Source organism: Procambarus clarkii, chromosome 40, assembly GCF_040958095.1.
Source record: "Procambarus clarkii isolate CNS0578487 chromosome 40, FALCON_Pclarkii_2.0, whole genome shotgun sequence".
Lineage (NCBI taxonomy): Eukaryota > Metazoa > Arthropoda > Malacostraca > Decapoda > Cambaridae > Procambarus > Procambarus clarkii.
In genome coordinates, this window is record NC_091189.1 from 1,333,640 (window position 1) to 1,355,470 (window position 21,831).

The window sequence follows — 21,831 nt, forward strand, 5'->3', positions numbered from 1 at the left end:
CACGAGGCAGAAACAAATGGGCAAAGTTTCTTTCACCCTGAATGCCCCTGTTACCTAGCAGTAAATAGGTACCTGGGAGTTAGTCAGCTGTCACGAGCTGCTTTCTGGGGGTGGAGGCCTGGTTGAGGACCGGGCCGCGGGGACACTAAAGCCCCGAAATCATCTCAAGATAACCTCAAGATAACCCACCAGAACCTATTCTGCGGGAGGTATGGGATGCTAGTTTAGCATTGAAATAAGGCTATTTGACCTTAAGAAACATGAGCCTTATTCCCTCTTAACTTAGAGCCTCGTCAGTAGTCTTTAGATTAAGACGAAAGTCGATCCGGGTGTGAAAATGTGTCAACTGGTTTAATGGTAATTATATGAGCCTAAAGTTGGGGGGAGAGGCTACAGTAGACTGTGGTTGTGTTTGTCGTCCCTGGTGGAGGCTACAGTAGACTGTGGTTGTGTTTGTCGTCCCTGGCGGAGGCTACAGTGGACTATGGTTATGTTTGTCGTCCCTGGTGGAAGCTACAGTGGACTATGGTTATGTTTGTCGTCCCTGGTGGAAGCTACAGTGGACTATGGTTATGTTTGTCGTCCCTGGTGGAAGCTACAGTGAACTATGGTTATGTTTGTCGTCCCTGGTGGAAGCTACAGTGGACTATGGTTATGTTTGTCGTCCCTAGTGGAGGCTACAGCAGACTGTGGTTGTGTTTGATATTCAGTAAGGTTTGTGTGTGAATAACTAACATGACTATTAAGTCTGGTTTCAGTCCTGTCAGCCTTTGGAAGGTCATTAAGGCCGTAACACAAGCTCTTGACCAACCAGCAAGCATGCCTTAGTCCTCAAATACACCAATATTATTATTATGAACATCTTTATTGACAAAATTTAAATACAATTTTGCCACTTCTCCGTGTATTAATTTCCTTGGTGTGATCTCGTGGTCAGTAGTTCGGAATTCTGTAAGGAGGAATAGTTATAAATGGTAACAGTGACATTTTGTATCCAATAATATTTGTGTGGTATTAAAATGTGTATCAAATACATGGATATTCTAGCTTGAAACAAAAGCTGCTAGATTTGTACATATTCTTAAACGCCGAAGTGTTTTGTTTTATTATATATAATCCTTGTTACAATATATAAGATCCCATATATATAGGAAGTGAAGAGAAGATTATAACAAGGAGAGTAGTACCCGAGCTTAACTATAAATCTAGAACCCTTGAAGCAGAGTCAGTAAAGCAGCATAGTCTCCTCGTACCCGGACACGGCATAGCGTACGACGCATTTCATAAACTTGATTGAGTTTGACTTAGAAATTACACGTCTCTTGAGTGATAATATCTTGATTTCTCAGCTGAATGACTAGACTTGACTTGCAAGGCAAACGGGTGTAAATTCCACAAGATGCATCCTTGACAACAGTGGTAACACACACACACATACAGGCGTCATATTGAGAGTCAGCAACGTTGCACAAGGCAGACAGGTGACAGCTTTTTGCTGTGTACAGGTAAAGCCCGTCCAGCATGCCATGGTGATCACCCCCACGGCGTTCTGCTGGACATTCACAATATATGACGTGTGAGATACCGAGTCATAGATTAGTAACGTGTGAGGCACTGTGTCATTATAAATTATTATATCTTTATGTATTTTACAATCAGGCACTCAAGTCACAATCTGTGCATGTGGGAGAGAGAGAGCTCTTGGCCTGCACACAGTCATGTGGGAGGGAGCTTGGCCTGCAAATACAGTTAAGGACGTCTGCTTCTATATCTCTTAAGCATAAAAAACAAAATATCCAGCTGTCTAACAGTTTATCCAGTTGCCCGATCTATCGGCAAACGAACTACTCGGTTAGCCACCAAGCCAGTGAGCTAAGTCTCCAGTTAGCCAACCAGCCAGTGAGCCAAATCTCCAGTTAGCTACCCAGCCAGTGAGCCAAATCTCCAGTTAGCCACCCAGCCAGTGAGCCAAGTCTCCAGTTAGCCAACCAGCCAGTTATCCAGGCCGCAAGCCAGTAAAGTGTGGAGGAGAAAGGCTGCCGACAAGACCTGATCACATTATTGGCATGAGCGCCAAGGTTGCGGAACAGCACCAGCAGCTTCCAGGTAACTACGCAGTTAACTGTGCCCGCCAACAGCACAGCTGTTTCTGCCATGGTGACATACACGCTTGCTGAACTGTTTCCAGTGCTGGAAATCTCAGCCGAGAGAAACTTTCCGGTACTGTGTTTTACCGCGTTGCATGTCGACTTCGCTAATTGGAACCAAGGCTTCTATTTGCGCTTACGTTGCCATATTGGTATCGATTCCTTTTGACCGGTAACTCAGCAGTCATTCTCGGAAATCTTTGGAACAGTCAATAGAACGATGTCTTTGGGGGATATGCCTTTGTTTGGGTGACAATGTGGATGTAAACACTCCGTCGAACTTGCCCCGCCATTCACTCTGGCTCAACGCTGCCTGGAGCCCAGGCCAAAATCTCGTACATCAACTTTCTCCTTGATCGAGGTTTTCTATGCGGATGCAACCTAGTCGCTGCCACGCGCAAAACGCACGGAATCCTTGCTAAGCATTTTTAGCGCACTTTTACTTTCTAATAGAGACCAGACAAAAAAAAATTTACCGCGATAAGTTGGCATCGTGCGTCCGGCAAGCGAGCAGAAATTCCAGCACGCATGCGTGTGTTGATGGCGAGGTCGCGCGAGTGGTCTGCCATGGAGCGAAGGAGGATGGCGCGGCGCTGGGAAAATAACTCAGCCAAAAATAGAAACTACAGTACCTTGCGTCCATTACCGTTACCTGGGGGATGCTGGGAGGCACAGGTGGCTGGGATGAGGGGGACGCAACATCCTGGAGACGACACAGTGAATGGGAATGCTGCCCTAGTCGTTGTACGCTGCATGGATTATTCATTTACTTGAATTGAGATTGTGTGCGTGTGCGCACGCATAGGTGTGCATGTGAGCACGCGCAGCTTGCTTGTTTGCTTGCTTATCTAATAGCTATCGGCTATCGTTTATAACTACCGCTTTCTCACCTACTTTCGAAACTATTAATGAAATTGGCCTTAACTCTCACGCTGATTCAGTCCACTTGATCACCCTCAATGGTGGAAGGTAAAGAGTGAAGTTCCCCAAGGGCCACACCTGGGACCACTACTGTCCCTAACTTATGTGAATGACCAACACATGGGAGTGAGGGTAGATAGGTCAAAGCTTGCATATATCGCAAGACTAACAAGGAACGTATTGACCGAGGAGGACTGAAGAAAGTTACAGGATGACCTTGACCACTGCAGGAGTGGGCAGACACATGGTTGCTAGAATTCAGTTCATTAAGGTAATGAACATGGGAAAGGGAGAAAGACCAAGAGTTATTCTACACCATAAGGCAACGACAGGAGTCGGAAACAGAAAAGGGCTTGGGAGTGACTATATCATTCCAACACTGTCACCAGAGGCACACATAAACTGAGTAACATCGGCAGCATATGGGACGCTGGCCAAAATTAGAACGTCGTGCAGAAACCTACACGAGGAGTCTTTGACCAATAGTGGAATATGCAACACCGGCTTCTAGAGTCCCCACCTGGCGAAGCTTGAATTATAATTGAAAAAGTACAACGTTTTGCAACAAGATATATATAATGCCAGAGCTAAGAGGGGAAAGCAAGGAGGGGAGGCTAAGAGAGCTAGACCTCCCTCTCAGGAGAAGGCAGTCAACAAGAGGGGACATAATTACAACATACAATATACTGAGAGAAACAAGGTGGATAGAGACAGTCTCGTGAAAATGAGAGAAGGAAGGACAAGAGGAAACGTGTAGAAGCTGGTAAACATAGCACTCCAGACAATGTATGTGTTATGAGTTATGGTACACAATGTATGTGTTATGAGTTATGGTACACAATGTATGTGTTATGGTACAGCGAGATGTGTTATGAGAATCTACTCAACATTGTAGTATGCAGGCGATGAGTCACAATAACGTGGCTAAAGTATGATGACCAGACCACACACTAGAAGGTGAAGGGACGACGACGTTTCGGTCCGTCCTGGACCATTCTCAAGTCGATATGGCAGTACTCGCACCCACAGTACGAGAGCAGGCATGGGAAGAATACGTTACGAAAGCCACCTCCATCCATAACTTCGTGGAACATTCGACAAAGAATTCGACCGTTAGAATAATTGATTTATAACGCAACAGGTACAACAAGGCTAGTAAGAGGAGGATGTTGTTGTTGTTATTTAAGATTTAGTTACTGGGAACAAAGTTCCAAGTAGCACGGGCTATGGTGAACCCGTAGTGGACTTACCTGGCACAGGAACGGGGCTGTAACTGTTCTGTTGAGGAGGAGGAGCACCAAGAGCTATATATAGACTTCACTCCCTCATAGTCAGGGATAGACAAGTACTGAGAGGTAAGAATATTCATCCCCCCCCCCCCCCACCTCTTCACTACTCTCATGCTAAATCAGTACTTTCTTGCGTCTGGCTCACCGGTGTCGTCAGCGGCCTTGGGTCCTCCCGTCATGGTCCCAGGCATGTTAAACAGGCTATTCTTATACACTGTGTGTGTCGTAACCTGTGTGTGTGTGTGTGTGTGTGTGTGTGTGTGTGTGTGTGTGTGTGTGTGTGTGTGTGTGTGTGTGTGTGTGTGTGTGTGTCGTAACCGTGTGTGTGTGTGTCGTAACCTGTGGGTGTGTGTGTGTGTGTGTGTGTGTGTGTGTGTGTGTGTGTGTGTGTGTGTATGTGTGTGTATGTGTGTGTGTGTGTGCGTGTGTGTGTGTGTGTGTGTGTCGTAACCGTGTGTGTGTGTGTCGTAACCGTGTGTGTGTGTGTGTGTGTGGGCATGCGTGCGCGCGCGTAGCATTCTTTGGATATACAAAAAAAATAGGAAAACAATTCAATTCTAGGAAAACCCGCCAAATATACAACTCCAGCACCAGGAAGGTAATTTTCAGGTCAGGTCATGAACGCGTAGCAGTCGCTCACACCCCCCCCCTCCTTCCCCCCCTCCCTTGTTGCTTTCCTGCACTTCCTCCCCCACCATGGCATCCCTCCCCCCCCCCCCCAAGCACTCTCCCCTGCGCCCCCTCTCACACCTCACTTTCCCACGCTTGGATGAAAAACAAAAAAAATACACACGTTACAGCAGTTCACAAACGGCAATTTTGTGCCTGATTATAGCACTTAAAGGTACAGCGAGATGTGTTATGAGAATCTACTCAAGCGTTAGCTTCCCCCCATCCCCCCACCTCTCACCTGTTACTTGACACTCAAGCGTTACCTTTCCCCGTGTTACTTGCCAGTCAAGTGTTACCTTCCCATTCTTACTTGACACTCAAGCGTTAGTTGGAATTGAAGGAGAGATAGAAAGGTAAAGGGAGGTGTGTCGTGTTGCCCCTTCCTCCCCCCCCCCCCCCAGGTCGTAAGAGTGGGAGAGTCGTATAGGCCCCGAACGAAGAACTCCACCAAGAGTTCTCACTAAACATGTGTGTAAAGTCTTCCGTGACAGCACAGCGCCTCGATCTAATTTGTGATTGCTCGCGAGTACACAATAAAAAGAGGGAAAAAAAATCACGACAATTACACTGTATCACTCCTTCTTGCTGCTTCTGTGCTCTCTCTCTCTCTCTCTCTCTCTCTCTCTCTCTCTCTCTCTCTCTCTCTCTCTCTCTCTCTCTCTCTCTCTCTCTCTCTCTCTCTCTCTCTCTCTCTCTCTGGCTGTCTCTCTCTCTCTCTCTCTCTCTCTCTCTCTCTCTCTCTCTCTCTCTCTCTCTCTCTCTCTCTCTCTCTCTCTCTCTCTCTCTCTCTCTCTCTCTCTCTCTCTGGCTGTCTCTCTCTCTCTCTCTCTCTCTCTCTCTCTCTCTCTCTCTCTCTCTCTCTCTCTCTCTCTCTCTCTGGCTGTCTCTCTCTCTCTCTCTCTGGCTGTCTCTCTCTCTCTCTCTCTCTCTCTCTCTCTCTCTCTCTCTCTCTCTCTCTCTCTCTCTCTCTCTCTCTCTCTCTCTCTCTCTCTCTGGCTGTCTCTCTCTCTTTTTCTCCCTCTTTCTCTCTCTCTCTCCCTCTCTTTCTCTCGTTCTCTCTAACCTACCTTCCCTCTCTAGTCTACCTTCCCTCTCTAGTCCTATATACCCCCCTACATCAGCTCTACACTACCTCGATCTACACCATTAACCTAAGCCTATGTAACCTTGGTCCATGTAGCCATACTGACATAGCCCTTTCGCCTGGTAATTACCTTTCCTTACCTCATAAACCTAGGCATCAAAACACACTCACACATCAGTGTTTAGGTGGAACACCAGCCTCACGAGACGACACGCACGGAAGCTGGACCCTCGGAGATGACAGGATGCGTTTCTAAGGCGTAAGATCAGTTTGACAGTTGCAGCTGTCTCTCTCTCTCAGCGGGTGTTCTTGCATTGCGATATTAGGTGCTAGATAGTTGGGTGTGACGGAGCATAAGTACCCAGCACCCTTCAGTACTCAGTACCCTCAGAGGCCAACACCCTCACTAGATTGATGGAGCCGCAAATAAGAGGAGCTGAAGAGAATTTGTTGAGAATGATAAGGACTTCAGTGAAAGAGGTGAGGGAGTGAGGTAGAGGTGAGGAGTTGGAGGTAGTGAGGGAGAAAGAGGGGTAGGAGGTGGGGAGGGAGGGAGGGAGTGAGGGGAAACAGATGGGGTGGGAGGGGGGGGGGTGGATTATGAGGTTATGACTCTGTAAGGACTTGAATGTGTGAAGTGAGTGTGTGTGGGTGGGTGAAAGTGTGTGAGGTGCAAATAATGTTTGAGGGTGTGTGAAAATACGAAGTGCCTCTTGTGGCTAACTCTTGCAGAGAGTACGAGGGTGAGTGAGTGAGTGAGTGCATGACCTGGAGAAAGTGAGGGTTAGTGTGTCCGTGTGAAACACAGGTAACCTAAGACTTGTCTGTTCATAATTAGGTTACCTGGCATGCAGGAGGGAAGCTGTCGACCACTGACAACACTTAACAACACACTCTAGAAATAGTTGTTCAAGTTATCAAGGAAGTTGTCTCTTACCTAACTCTCAAGCTTTCACTGACGGCTGAACATCGTCAGGAAGTTTGAGTTTCATCTCAAAGCAACAAACGACATAGAAAATTACCAGGAAAATTGGCAGGAAAATTGCGAATAATGTCTTTCTAAAACTAATAAGTGCTATGGCTAGTCGCTGCTGCTCTCGAAAGCAGGAATAGAACAATCTCTTCCTCTACTTCTGCTTCTGGGAGCTATGCACCAGTCAATTAAGAGTTTACTGTCGGGATCCAAGAGCTACAACTCTTCCCTAGGAAGTACAACTAGGAAACTACAGTATATATATCATTAAGATTTTAAAAATACCAACCTGGGGCCAGATTCACGAAAGCACTTACGAACCTGTACATCTTTTCTCAATCTTTGGCGGCTTTGTTTACAATTATTAAACAGTTAATGAGCTCCGAAGCACCAGGAGGCTGTTTATAACAATAACAACAGTTAAATGGTACGTTATCATGCTTGTAAACTGTTTAATAAATGTAACCAAAGCCGTCAAAGATTGAGGAAAGATGTAAACGTTCGTAAGTCCTTTCGTGAATCTGGCCCCTGGCTGTTTCTTGAATAGTTCTATGAATTTCCTATATGAGTGAATTTCATTATTTCAATATCCTTACATTTTGATTGTCTTTCATGGCACAATGATGGTGTTAGTTCACCCTTTTGTGTTATATATTAAGTTTGTAGCACAAGTAGTTTAGTTATCAAAATTGTAAAGTCGCAAGGTAAGGTAACCATTGTAGGTGAGGACTCATGAATGCATCATATAACCACCACGATTTCCGACATTTTTTTTTTTTTTGTAGCTTCGAAATTGTCCATTCTGTTGATGTTATTGAAAGGTAGAGAAGTGTTTTATGTGTATTTAAGATAACGAAATAGACATGTGTTTTGTGTGTATTTAAGATAACGAGATAGACGTGTGTCTTGTGTGTATTTAAGATAACGAGATAGACATGTTTTTGTGTGTATTTAAGATAACGAGATAGACGTGTGTCTTGTGTGTATTTAAGATATGTATTTATACACGAGATAGACATGTTTTTTGTGTGTATTTAGGATAACGAGATAGACATATGTTTTGTGTGTATTTAAGATAACGAGATAGACATATGTTTTGTGTGTATTTAAGATAACGAGATAAACGTGTGTTTTGTGTGTATTTAAGATAACGAGATAGACATATGTTTTGTGTGTATTTAAGATAACGAGATAGACATATGTTTTGTGTGTATTTAAGATAACGAGATAGACATATGTTTTGTGTGTATTTAAGATAACTACACCAATTGGGTTTCCCGACAATCTTGTATTCACAAATAAACTCATTTTACATGTCGCTGCCCACCGTGCTGGCGTACCTGGATACTTGTACGTACTGGCGTACGTGTAGGTTGGTATCCCCTTCTCCCCTTTCTTCCCAGTTACGTCGCATCGACTTATTTCGCTATTTTGTAAAAGTTAGTTTTGATTCTAAAGTTGTTAATGTAGATTATGAAGTTGGTGTTGAGCACCGGATCCTTCACTCCATTTACTCCATCCAAAAAAAAAAAAAAAAAAAAAAAAAAAAAAAAAAAAAAAAAAAAAAAAAAAAAAAAAAAAAACTCCATTTACTCGCTTCGGCAAGTCAATCTTTAGTCCAGGATTGTAATGTGTTTTGAGTGCAATGGGCGGTGACTGGTTGACAGAGTGACGGCCTGGCTTCGTGCAGGGTCGGGGTTCAATCCTGGATGAACGCCGGTCTCAAGCGATGTACTGGTACACCAGTACACTCTCATATCCACAGTTCATAGTCTATCATATTTGTTTTTTTCAGAGTGCTCCCTGGTCATAGGGAGCCTGACAGCTGGGTGGACAGTGCTTCGGATTCGTAGTCCTGAAGTTCCGGGTTCGATCCCCGGTGGAGGCGGAGACAAATGGGCAAAATGTTTCTTTTACTCTGATGCCCCTGCTACCTAGCAGTAAATAGGTACCTGGGAGTTAGACAGCTGCTACGGGCTGCTTCCTGGGGATGTGTAACGAAAAGGAGGCCTGGTCGAGGACCGGGCCGCGGGGACGCTAAGCCCTTGAAATCATCTCAAGATAACCTGACATACTGAGATAATTTCTTAAGAGAATTATCTTAATTTGCTTTGTCAACAACCTTTGGAGGTCTTGGTACATTATATCTACGGGAAGCCCCCAGTCCCAGGTGGGATTTTTTTTCTATACATGATGAAAGACTTATGGAACCCATGTTAGATTTTCCGCTGTGATAACGTGGGTCCTCTTATCAGTTGTATAACTGTCCCTAATCAAACAAAAATATTATGTTTTTTTCCCAACATTGATGTTAAAAAAAATAGGAGGATGTTTTCTAGCCATTTAGAATATTTTCCATCTAGTAACACGCTAAATATTGCAATTATTGGGAGGGTGGAAACGACTTAGAGAGTTCGCGTGTAGTTCACATGATGGTCCTGTTCAAATTATTTTAATAGGGTCCTGTACATTTATATCTTTATGTTCAGGTGGTCACGTTGATGTGTTTATATTTAGCTTCTGTGGTTACAATAACGTGGTGACAATACTGCCGAAGCGTCGACACTGATCGTACCTCTTTCTGGCCCGGCAAGCGAATGACGCGACACGAGTGAGAGACAGATCATTCGTGAGAATGCTTGGAAGTGGTGCACAGAACGTTTCTGGGAGTGCTGTAATGGGCAGCGAACGTTTCTGGGAGTGCTGTAATGGGCAGCGAACGTTTCTGGGAGTGCTGTAATGGGCAGCGAACGTTTCTGGGAGTGCTGTACTGGGCAGCGAACGTTTCTGGGAGTGCTGTACTGGGCAGCGAAAGTTTCTGGGAGTGCTGTACTGGGCAGCGAACGTTTCTGGGAATGCTGTACTGGACAGCGAACGTTTCTGGGAATGCTGTACTGGGCAGCGAACGTTTCTGGGAGTGCTGTACTGGACAGCGAACGTTTCTGGGAGTGCTGTACTGGGCAGTGAACGTTTCTGGGAGTGCTGTAATGGGCAGCGAACGTTTCTAGGAGTGCTGTACTGGGCAGCGAACGACCCGAGACGAGATGCCTGTGTTTCCCGCCGGAAACACAGGGGAAACCCTCTACACAACAACATACACAGATACATGGAGCGTTGTGCTGTTGGACACACACACGGGGCGCTGTTCCAATGGGTACAGGTACACGGGGGTGCTGTACTAGTTAGTTACAAGTAAGTAAAAGCACTGTCCTATTACCAACGGAAAGCCAAATAGCTTCAGCCTCCCTCTTGAGCTTGATGTTAAAGGAACTCAACAATGGGCACAAATTTGCAACGGCAAAATATTAGAGCTATATTGTGTTCTGATAAGACCAATCCGCTAAAAAAGTAACGTATTGAGAAAATTTATAACACCGTGATATTGACGTATTGTTGATATCGTATTGGGAGTGATATTTCTACATCGGCTGGGTTGATTCGGTTGGGACGTTTTTGCGTAGGCCAAACAGTTGCATTTTGTTACGGAGTGGCATATTGGGGAGAACTGTGCATTACGAGTGGGTTTATGTAGGAGCTTAGTGATAGTGAATGGGAGACGGGCAAACGTCGTACGACCTCCTCTCACCCCCCCCCCCATAGTCGTAGTCCTGACCCACTGGCAGAGTCCACCCCTCTACTCCCTCCATTTCAACTCCCCCCCCCCACCCCCCACCCCCCCATAATTCCACCCTTTCTTCTCATAACTTACAACTCGTGACCTTTAACCTAGTCCCACCCCCGTCAACCTTCATCCACCACCCCCGTCAACCCTCATCCACCACCCCCGTCAACCCTCATCCACCACCCCCGTCAACCCTCATCCACCACCCCCGTCAACCCACCACCCCTCATCCACCACCCCCGTCAACCCACCACCACCGTCAACCCACATACACCACCCCCGTCAACCCTCACCCACCACCCCCGTCAACCCACCACCCGCGCTGCTGGATGACCTCGGAGCAGCGCTCGGCATTGTCTGTCTGTTAGTTCCTGTAATGTTGGGTTCTACCATATTGTTCCTTCCTGCTCCTGCTCCTCTTCTCCTCTCCCTCTTCCTTCCTTCCTCCACTTTCTCCTCTTCCCTCTTTTCCTTCACTTCCTTATCCACCGCCTCCTGGTCGTAGTTATTTCATCACATAATGCCGCCCTGTACTAGTTATTTCGTCGTGAAGACTATACAGTTCCCTCGTGTGTGTCTGTGTTGCTACGACTCCAGGCTCGTGGTAAGCCTTATCCTACTAGTTATCCCTGGAACACGACCCGCTAATCCCTTTACAGCCAGGTTTACTATTCTGGGTGCACAGGGGGGGGGGAGGTGGGGGAGGGAGGGTGAACAGTTAAAGATCGGTATCCTAGCTGGTTTGTGAGGTGTAGGTTCAAGTGTGGTATGTCTCTCTCTGTCTCTCTCTGTCTCTCTCTGTCTCTGTCTATGTCTCTCTCTGTCTCTCTCTCTCTGTCTGTCTCTCTCTCTCTCTCTGTCTCTCTCTCTCTCTCTCTCTCTCTCTCTCTCTCTCTCTCTCTCTCTCTCTCTCTCTGTCTCTCTCTCTCTCTCTCTCTCTCTCTCTCTGTCTCTCTCTGTCTCTCTCTGTCTCTCTCTCTCTCTCTCTCTCTCTCTCTCTCTCTCTCTCTCTCTCTCTCTCTCTCTCTCTCTCTCTCTCTCTCTCTCTCTCTCTCTCTCTCTCTCCCCTTTCCCCTCCCTCTCTTTGCTCCCCTCTCCAATCCTCATCCTATTCCACCTCTTTCCTTCCCACCTTCTGTTCCTCCCCTGTCGCTCCTGTTCCCATCTCTGTCCCTCGCAATCCCATTTGTCTCCCTCTGTTAGATCCCATTCTCTCGTCCCCACCCCCCTGTCTTCCTCACCCTCCCTCTGTACTCCTTCCCCCCCCCCCCCCTTCCATTCTTCCTTCCCTTTCTCTCCCTCCCTTCCTTATTCCTCCCCTCCCTCCCCCCCTCAAGGCCAGCCGCCAATGGTCACGGAAGTGAATGTCTTGCGCGGAACCCTTGGACCCGCTCAAAATGGAAAGGAAAGTTGCTATATTTTTTCTTGTTTACACACGCGCACATGCACCCATGACTTCAACTCTGATAACTGTAAGGTGATGAGAGTTGAGGAGGTAGCACTGGTCAGTAAGATGTCAAACAGACATGTCACCCTAAAACAGAAAGAGGGAAGCATCAAGGAGTTGGCAGAGACTTGTGGCGAATGCTCACATGGGAGTCATAACAGTATCAGCATCTGTGAAGCTGGAGAAGCATGTCTCAGCGGCGTAGGCCTAGTTGACCCACGTAAAACAGCTCTTTTGTCTTATAGGCCTAGGGAAGGAGGCCTTTAGAATGCTGTAGACGTATTTGGGATCTGTTCTGATCACACCCCCCCCCCTTCCCCCCCACTTAAAGAAATATTGCCACACTTTGAAGAACTTAAAGGTATGCTGTGATGTTCATACCAGAACTGCAACATAAATGATAAGAAAATGCTAATGTAGCTGAATCTCACAACGCTTGATCAGAGGTAGCAGTGAAAGGACATGACAACGACGTAATGATTCCCGTGACTGCATTTTAAGGATGGCAAGGAAGGATTGTTCAGGTAAAGTAGTATGGTATAAGAGGACATGGAAGGAACTCTGAGTCGTGAGTGAGTCACAGGAATGAAAGAAGTAAATCTTTACAACATTTACCCGATGTTAGTTTCAAAAGTTCTCACTTTTGTGGCTCGATCGAGGGCCAGGCTTGATCTGTAAGGTTGCTGCTTGCAGCGGCACGTAGGTCCACACTTCCATTACAACTTAGTTGATCCAGCACTTCCTGCAGGAGCTTGTCCAATCCTCCCTTTCAAATTTCCACTTTTGATCCGGCATATATTTCTTACATTTTTTTTTTTTTTTTTTTTTGGGGGGGGGGATAAAACCGGGGGTGACTAATATTGACACAGAGCTCCATGATTGTGACTGTGGAGCCTCTACCCCCTCACTGGGTCTCTTCAGTGTCAGAGTAGTTAACAAATGGAATGCATTAGGAAGTGATGTGGTGGAGGCTGACTCCATACACAGCTTCAAGTGTAGATATGATAGAGCCAGTAGGCTCACGAACCTGTATACCAGTTGATTGTCAGTTGAGAGGCGGGACCAAAGACCCGAAGCTCATCCCCCGCAAGCACAACGAGGTGAGTACAACTAGGTGAATACACCATACACCATACACACATAGGAATCTAAGACCACTGTCGTGTGTGTATGACCAAGAGGGTCCATGCCTTCCTTACTGGGTCGAGCAACGTCACACGAGTCTCATGGACGCTAACTCTTCACCGGAGGAGGAAAACACAACCTTAGAAGACCTGTGCCTTAGAAACCACAACAACCTTAGAAGAAAACACAACCTTAGAAGAAAACACAACCTTAGAAGAAAGAAAGAAAACCTTAGAAAACACAACCTTAGAAGATCCGTGCAGACAAATCTTCAGTCATCAAACGCAATAACTCCGGGGAAACGAACGAAGAACTCACCATAGACGTCGCCTCAGTCACCTCAAGGTAACCACCTGGCGCCAAACTGGTAATCTAACAAAATAATATGACGTCTGACCTTACGTTACCTTCGTCTCACTGACCTCTCTTGACCATCTCTACCTGTCTGACCTCACCTACACTTTCTCCTCACTCACCTTACCCCCACCCCCCCACCTTCTCCTCTACACCTTCACTTCAATTATCTCATCATTCCACCTTTACCTCACGCACCCTCACCTTTCCCCCCTCACTAACCTGACGCCACCTTCACCTTACTGACCTTATCCCACCTGCATCTCTCTCTAACCTCACCTCCCTAACCTGACTCCTCACCCCTGCCTCTCAGACCTCACCCCTGCCTCCCAGACCTCACCCTGCCTCTCAGACCTCACCCCTGCCTCCCAGACCTCACCCCTGCCCCCCAGACCTCACCCCTGCCTCCCAGACCTCACCCCTGCCTCCCAGACCTCACCCCTGCCTCTCAGACCTCACCCCTGCCCCCCAGACCTCACCCCTGCCTCCCAGACCTCACCCCTGCCTCCCAGACCTCACCCCTGCCTCCCAGACCTCACCATTGCCCCCCAGACCTCACCCTTGCCTCCCAGACCTCACCCCTGCCCCCAGACCTCACCCCTGCCTCCCAGACCTCACCCCTGCCTCCCAGACATCACCCCTGCCTCCCAGACCTCACCCCTGCCTCCCAGACATCACCCCTGCCCCCCCCAGACCTCACCTCTGCCCCCCAGACCTCACCCTTGCCTCCCAGACCTCACCCCTGCCCCCCAGACCTCACCCCTGCCTCCCAGACCTCACCCCTGCCCCCCCCAGACCTCACCCCTGCCCCCCAGACCTCACCCTTGCCTCCCAGACCTCACCCCTGCCTCCCAGACCTCACCCCTACGTCATGACGTTACACACAGACCAGAGCCAGGTACGTCGTTACGTCTCACACACACACTGAAGGCTAGATGACTCTTGCGATAGAGTTAACTGAAGATAATTTTGTTTTGTTTACCCTAAATATGAATGTTGTGTCGCGGAGTTGGGCGGCAGAGTTGGGCGGCGGAGTTGGGCGGCAGAGTTGGGCGGCAGAGTTGGGCGGCAGAGTTGTAATTTGTGTTGAAATATTATTTGGGTTTTTGTTTCATTCTTGGTTTATTCCTGGTGGGACGTGTGAGTGAAGGGGGAGTCGAACGTGTGTGGGGGGCGACTTCCTGAAGTCTCAGGGCCGGACCCCTTCAGCCCATGACCATGTATGTGGCTGTTCAAGGTAGAGGCTCCAGTGTGTGTGTGTGTGTGCGTGTGTGCGCGTGTGTGTGCGTGTGTATGTGTGTGTGTGTGTGTGTGTGTGTGTGTGCGTGTGTGCGTGTGTGCGTGTGTGTGTGTGTGTGTGTGTGTGTGTGTGTGTGTGTGTGTGTGTGTGTGTGTGTGTGTGTGTGTGTGCGTGTGTGTGTGTGTGTACTCACCTAGTTGTGCTTGCAATCGCACATATCTACTCATAATCCTTAATGCAATGACTCATGTATCTGGTCTTATGTGCATATAAGACTTGTACCGAACTTTGGCTCATTCTTCACCTAGTCAGTTCCACATATTTACGGCTCTTAGACTGAAGACGTTCTTTCAGACGTCTGTGTCTGTGTTTCCAGTTTCCAACTATATCCTTTAGTTCTACTGTTCCTTAACAACTTTGTCAGTCCCCTTAGTATCTTGTACGGCGTTATCATGTCTGCCTTTAGTCTATATTTCCTCCAGAGTAGCGAGATACAGCTTTCTCAGGCCTTCTTCATAGTTTAGTCCCCTTAGCTCAGGATCGAGCCTTGCTGACTATTTTTGGACCTTTTTCAGTTCATAGTGTCATCATAGTGCAGTCGGGGTCGGCTCCAACTTTTTGGGCTTAACGGAAGAGCGACGGTCTCGCTTCATGCAGGTCGATGTTCAATTCCCGACCGTCCAAGTGGTTCGGCAACATTCCTTTGCTCGTCCCATTCCAAATCATTATCACGACCCCCTTTCAAGTGCTATATAGTCTTAATGGCGTAACGCTTTCTTCTGATAGTTTATCAGAAGGAAGCGAAACTATCAAGGGAAAGCGCCAAGCCATTCCAGAAAGTAGGTCATCATGAGCATCAATGTCATCAATGCTCTCATCCATCCTCTTCAGGTCAGTGATCTTACCAAGGACCTCATTGATGGCCTTCCCTTCAAGAGGAGCTCCTAGGAGTGTGCTGTCCTCAGGGTTGGTTAAATGGATATCAGGTAAAACACACTTTATTCGCTCTATTATGTTCTCCTCTGCAAACACACAACGTAACTGTTTCTATTTTCCGCTTGTTACAACTTGTAATAAAGTTGTTACATCTTGTTATCACGTAATTATGACGTATTAGAAACTGTCATAACAATGTGACATATTCGATATGTATATGTATATACAACATACATATACATATTTGGCAATATGTATACCAACATACAACTTGCTGGTTGTTACAACTTGTTAGGTGTTAAAACATGTTGGAATCTTGTAGCGACGTCCTAGGTTCGTCGTGTGTTTGGCGGGTCGTTGGTGGAGGTTATTTAAGCACTTGGAAGAGTTCAGGGTGAGACCTAGACTTGCTCCTGAATTATTCTTGTCTTCCAGGAGGGTCTGGGAAGCCAGCTAAATATATATATATATATATATATATATATATATATATATATATATATATATATATATATATATATATATATATATATATATATATATATATGCCCCTTTCCTATATATATATTTGCCCCTTTCCTTTTCTGCATGGCTGTTAAAGAGGTCACAAGCAGGTTGAACAGCGAACTCAACATCTGGTTCCTGGACGATGGCACCCTAGCAGGGACACAGGAGTCCCTGCTAGGAGATCTACAGTTGAGGAAATCTAAGGGAGAGGAGTTAGGCCTCACCCTAAATCCATCAAAGTGTGAAATCACCTCATCCAGCCAACCAATCATAGATGCAGTACGAACCGTGTTGCCAGGAGCCCCAGTGATCGCTCCCATCAACAGTGTGCTGCTAGGGGCACCTCTGGGCTCAAACGCCATTGAGGTAATTCTAGAAGAAAAACTGAACGACCTGAGGATGATGGAGGGAAGAATAGGGGCAATTGATGCTCACGATGCTTTGTACCTCCTTCGAAAGTGCCTGGCTTTGCCCAGACTTACATATTTCCTAAGGTGTGCTCCCTCCTTCGTCAGTCCAAAATTAACAGAATATGACTCACTCCTAAGGTCAATAACCGTGAAAGTGTTAAACCTCTCCCTGCAAGATGACCAGTGGGACCAAGCAACGCTCCCAGTTAGACTCGGGGGTATAGGTATTCGCAAGGAGACACAGTTAGCATTGCCGGCATTCTTATCCTCGACCAGTGCTACAAGGGAATTAGTTAAGGAAATACTACCAGAATACCTCAGAGACTCCGTTGGGATTTATGATCCCAAATCTTGCCAACTCTCAACCTCGACCAACTTTTCCAAACAACTGCAAATAGGCCAAATGAGATAGTTGAGCCTAATAGTGGAGAATATTATACCACATCATTGCTGGAGGCAGCTTCTGTGAAGGACAAAGCACGTCTCTTAGCTGTGCAAGCTCCCCATGTTGGGGACTTCCTGTTGGCAGTCCCTAATTCTGCTTTGGGCACCCGCCTGGACCATCTGGCCCTAAGTATTGGTGTTGCCTTGTGCCTTACCGCCCCTATCTCCACCGAACACCAGTGTATCTACGGCTATGCGTCGGCAGACCAATACGGCAGCCATGGTCTCATCTGTCGTAAGTCAGAGGGAAAGATTGCCAGATATGAAGCAGTCAATATCATCATCAAGAGAAGTTTGGCTACAGCTGGGTGCCCAGCACAAAGAGAACCTCAGTTGTGCAGGCCTGACAACAGTCACAAACGCCCAGATGGAGTCACCCTGCAGCCATAGAGGGAAGGTAAACAGGTCGTGTGGGACTACACGTGTGCGTCTATATTGGCTGATAACTATCTACCTTACAGCACAGCTGAAGGAGGCGGGGCGGACCCAGACCCAGAAAACCAGCAAATACAGAGACCTAGAACATTGTTACAGGTTCGTGCCGATTGGCTCCGAGACTCTGGGCGCCTGGGGTAAATGTGCACTTGTTCCCTAAGGGAGGTGGGTAAGGACCTCATTGGGAAAACTAGAGACTCAAGAGCGGCCAATTTCATGTTCCAACGCGTCAGTGTCGCAGTTCAGAGGGGAAATGCGTGCTGTATCTTAGGTACGCACCCGACCTCCGAGTGCGTACCCAAGAATAAATACCCGTACGTAGAGTGCGTACCCAAATAAAAAAAATTAATAAAAAATAATAAGGATGGTAGGAGAGGAAAAGATTAAAGTGTTCAGTGAGAATCCACAAGGTCTTCTCTGAACACTCTTTATTTTCTTAGAGATGTGGGTCCCTTCAATTGCACCAGTGGTGGAACCCCTAAAAAAAAATATATATATATATATAATATATATATAATATATTTTTCGGTCATATTTAATAATATATATATATAATATATATATAATATATATATATATATATATATATATATATATATATATATATATATATATATATATATACGAACGAAAATTGACGAAAATTGCAGACTGACCCCTCACTCATCTGGTGCCTTCGGGAGGTAGAGATGTTTGAGATATATATATCTCGAACTATCTACTTCTTTTGTAAGGTCTGATGGCGTAGTGGGTTAAAGCATACTAGTTATGCCAGCTACTGGATGGTAGTTGTGCTTTCTGGGTTCGAGTCCCACTGGTGGGTGTTGTCCAAAGATTGTTTATCTTCACTTGTGGTTTATGCAAGTATAGGCTTATAAGCTGGACACGAGTTCTCTCACATTGACAGTGGCTTGACGAATATATATATATATATATATATATATATATATATATATATATATATATATATATATATATATATATATATATATATATATATATATAAAGATATGAGAGAGAGTGCATGAGTGTACATGTACGAATCGAAAACGGAACATATCCAGGCGTACGTATTCATCATGGCACAAATATGTAAACACCTACCAGTCAAAATATACATGATTGCCTTACTCCCAGTTGACAAGAGAGGCTGGAGCGCTATACTATACACCACCTGGCGAACACTCCACCAAGAATATCGCTTGCATAAAAGATGGAGGAAAGTAAGACTACATTCTTTCCTCGCCAGTCACTTCCGGTTACCCGTGGGAGAGACGGACTAACTGTGTGTGTGGGAGCAGCGGTGCCAAGGCCAAGGTAACGGCCTCACTGTTACCAACGGTGGCTGCCGAACTGGTATCATCCGTGCTATTTTTTTGTCATTTTTTAAAGTTATGAGATTGTGTTTGTGGGTGCTGTAAGATCTCGTAAGTCGAGCCTGGCGCCGGGCCCGGGCTTGGGGAGTGGAAGAACTCTCAGAACCTCATACAGGTACGTGTGGGGGCGCTTGTCTGTCGTGTGTTCGCCTCAAAGAATGTCTGAAGTTGACTTCACTGGTCGCCTTGGCTTCACCGGCCGCCTTGGCTTCACCGGCCGCCTTGGCTTCACCGTTGACTCTCCTCCTCCCGGAAGTATCGCCCGGAACTGCTTCTTTGATGCACTGCTGCAAATATGCTTCCTCCTGCTTGCTTGCCTGCATGTCGCCAACCTTGTGGCGTTGGCAACACTACGACGTATTCAGGATGTGTAGAGCTGTTTCCTGACACCTCCCCCCCCCACTCCTGCCCCCCCTCCACTCCTGCACCCCTGCTCCCCCCTTCCGCTCCCCACTCATCACCTCCCTCCCCCACTCTTCATTCACTCCCCACTCCACCGCCCTCACCCCCTCCCTCCTCGGGCCACTGGTTTGGCACCCTCTTTCTGTTCTTCATTACACAAACATTTACCATTAACAGAATTACATTATATAGATTAAGAAGGATTATCGTTGGAATTTGAATTGACGTTGGAAGCCGGAGCCAGTGAGCAGGGACGAGGAATTTACTTTAACTTTTACAGACATATCGAAGTAGTTTAATGCTACCAAATAAGCATTTATCGTAAGACACTTTGATCAAGTAACGGTGTAATATGGGAATTACTGTATTAAGAGTGTCAATAAATTATCTCAAGATATCTGGTAAAAGGTTCTCAGAGTGTACTCACCTAGTTGTGCTTGCGGGGGTTGAACTCTGGCGCTTTGGTCCCGCCTCTCAACTGTCAATCAACTGGTTTACAGATTCCTGAGCCTACTGGGCTCTATCATATCTACATTTGAAACTGTGTATGGCGTCAGCCTCCACCACATCACTGCCTAATGCATTCCATCTGTTAACTACTCTGACACTGAAAAAGTTCTTTCGAACGTCTCTGTGGTTCATGTGGGTACTCAGTTTCCACCTGTGTCCCCTTGTTCGCGTACCACCCGTGTTAAACAGTTTATCCTTGTTTACCCTGTCAATTCCTCTTGAGAATTTTGTAGGTAGTGATCATGTCTCCCTTTACTCTTCTGTCTTCCAGCGTTTACGTGCATTTCACGCAGCCTTTCCTCGTAACTCATGCTTCTTAGTTCTGGGACTAGCCTAATGGCATACCTCTGAACTTTTTCCAGCTTCGTCTTGTGCTTGACAGGGTATGGGCTCCATGCTGGGGCCGCATACTCCAGGACTGGTCTTACATATGTGGTATACAAGGTTCTGAATGATTCCTTACCCAGGTTCCTGGAGGCAGTTCTGCTGCTAGCCAGCCTTGTATATGACGCCAACGTTATTCTCTTTATGTGGGCTTCAGGAGACAGGTTTGGTGTGATATCCACTCCTAGATCTTTCTCTCTGTCCGTTTCATGAAGGGCTTCATCTCCTATTCGGTATCCTGTATCTGGCGTCCTGGTTCCACTGCCTAGTTTCATTAATTTACATTTACTCGGGTTGAACTTTAGTAGCCATTTGTTGGACCATTCGTTCAGTTTGTTTAGGTCATTTTGTAGCCTCCTACTATCTTCCTCTGTTTTAATCCTCCTCATAATTGTTGCATCATCAGCAAACAATGAGAGGAACGATTCTATACCCTCCGGGAGATTATTTACATATATCAGAAACAGTATAGGTCCAAGGACTGAACCCTGCGGGACTCCACTGGTGACGCCTCACCCCTCATAGTGACAAGATGTCTTCTGTTTCGTAGGTACTCCCTTATCCTATGGAGTACCTTCCCTTTCACTCCTGTCTGAATCTCCAGATTTTTAACTAGCCTCTTGTGTGGTACTGTCTCAAAGGCTTTCCTGGCAATCCAAAAATATGCAGTCTGCCCAGTCCTCTTTTTCTTGCCTGGTCGTAGAATTAAATTAATCCTGTGAGTCAGGACTTACTATCCCTGAACCCATGCTGATGTTGTTTCAAAGTTCTTTCGCTCCAGATGTTAGACTAGCTTCCTTCGCACTATTTTTTCCGTCAACTTGCATGGTATGCAAGTTAGTGACACTGGCCTGTAGTTCAGTGCTTCCTGCCTATCTCCCTTCTTGTATATCGGGACTACATTAGCCGTCTTCCAAATTTTTAGCAGTTCCCCTTTTACCAGTGATTTATTTTACACTATGGAGAGCGGCAGGCAGAGTGTTTATGCTCCTTCCTTTAGTATCCATGGGCTTATAGCCTTTGTCACATCCAACTCTAGCAAAACTCTTCCTTACATCCCCACTGGTAATCTCAAACTCTTCTAGTGGTGCCTAGTTAACTATTCATTCTCTTATCTCTGGAACTTCTCCTTGCTCTATTGTAAAGACCTCCTCCCGTGTGTGTGTGTGTGTGTGATCACCTATAATACACAGTAAGGCATTTAAAACCTCAGAAAAGTCTGTACGAGTCAGAAAAGACCCGTATAAATACTAGTTTGGGAACTAGCATTTACACCATTGACTGCCAGCACTAGTGTGGTTACGAACATAATACTGGTATAACTAACCTGAGAAATTCATAAATATTCAGGTTGGATAGGTCCTAATATTCATTAGCATGAATATTAACTCATCCTAATATTCATTTAGATGATTGCAATATTGACCTCCATGAAGAGTCGACAGAGGGGATAAACATTACTGATATTCCTTATTGGAAGACGCAAAACAAAAACCTATGTGTCGCATCCTCCCTGTATTGCTGGTTAGCACATTGTAAACACACACACACAC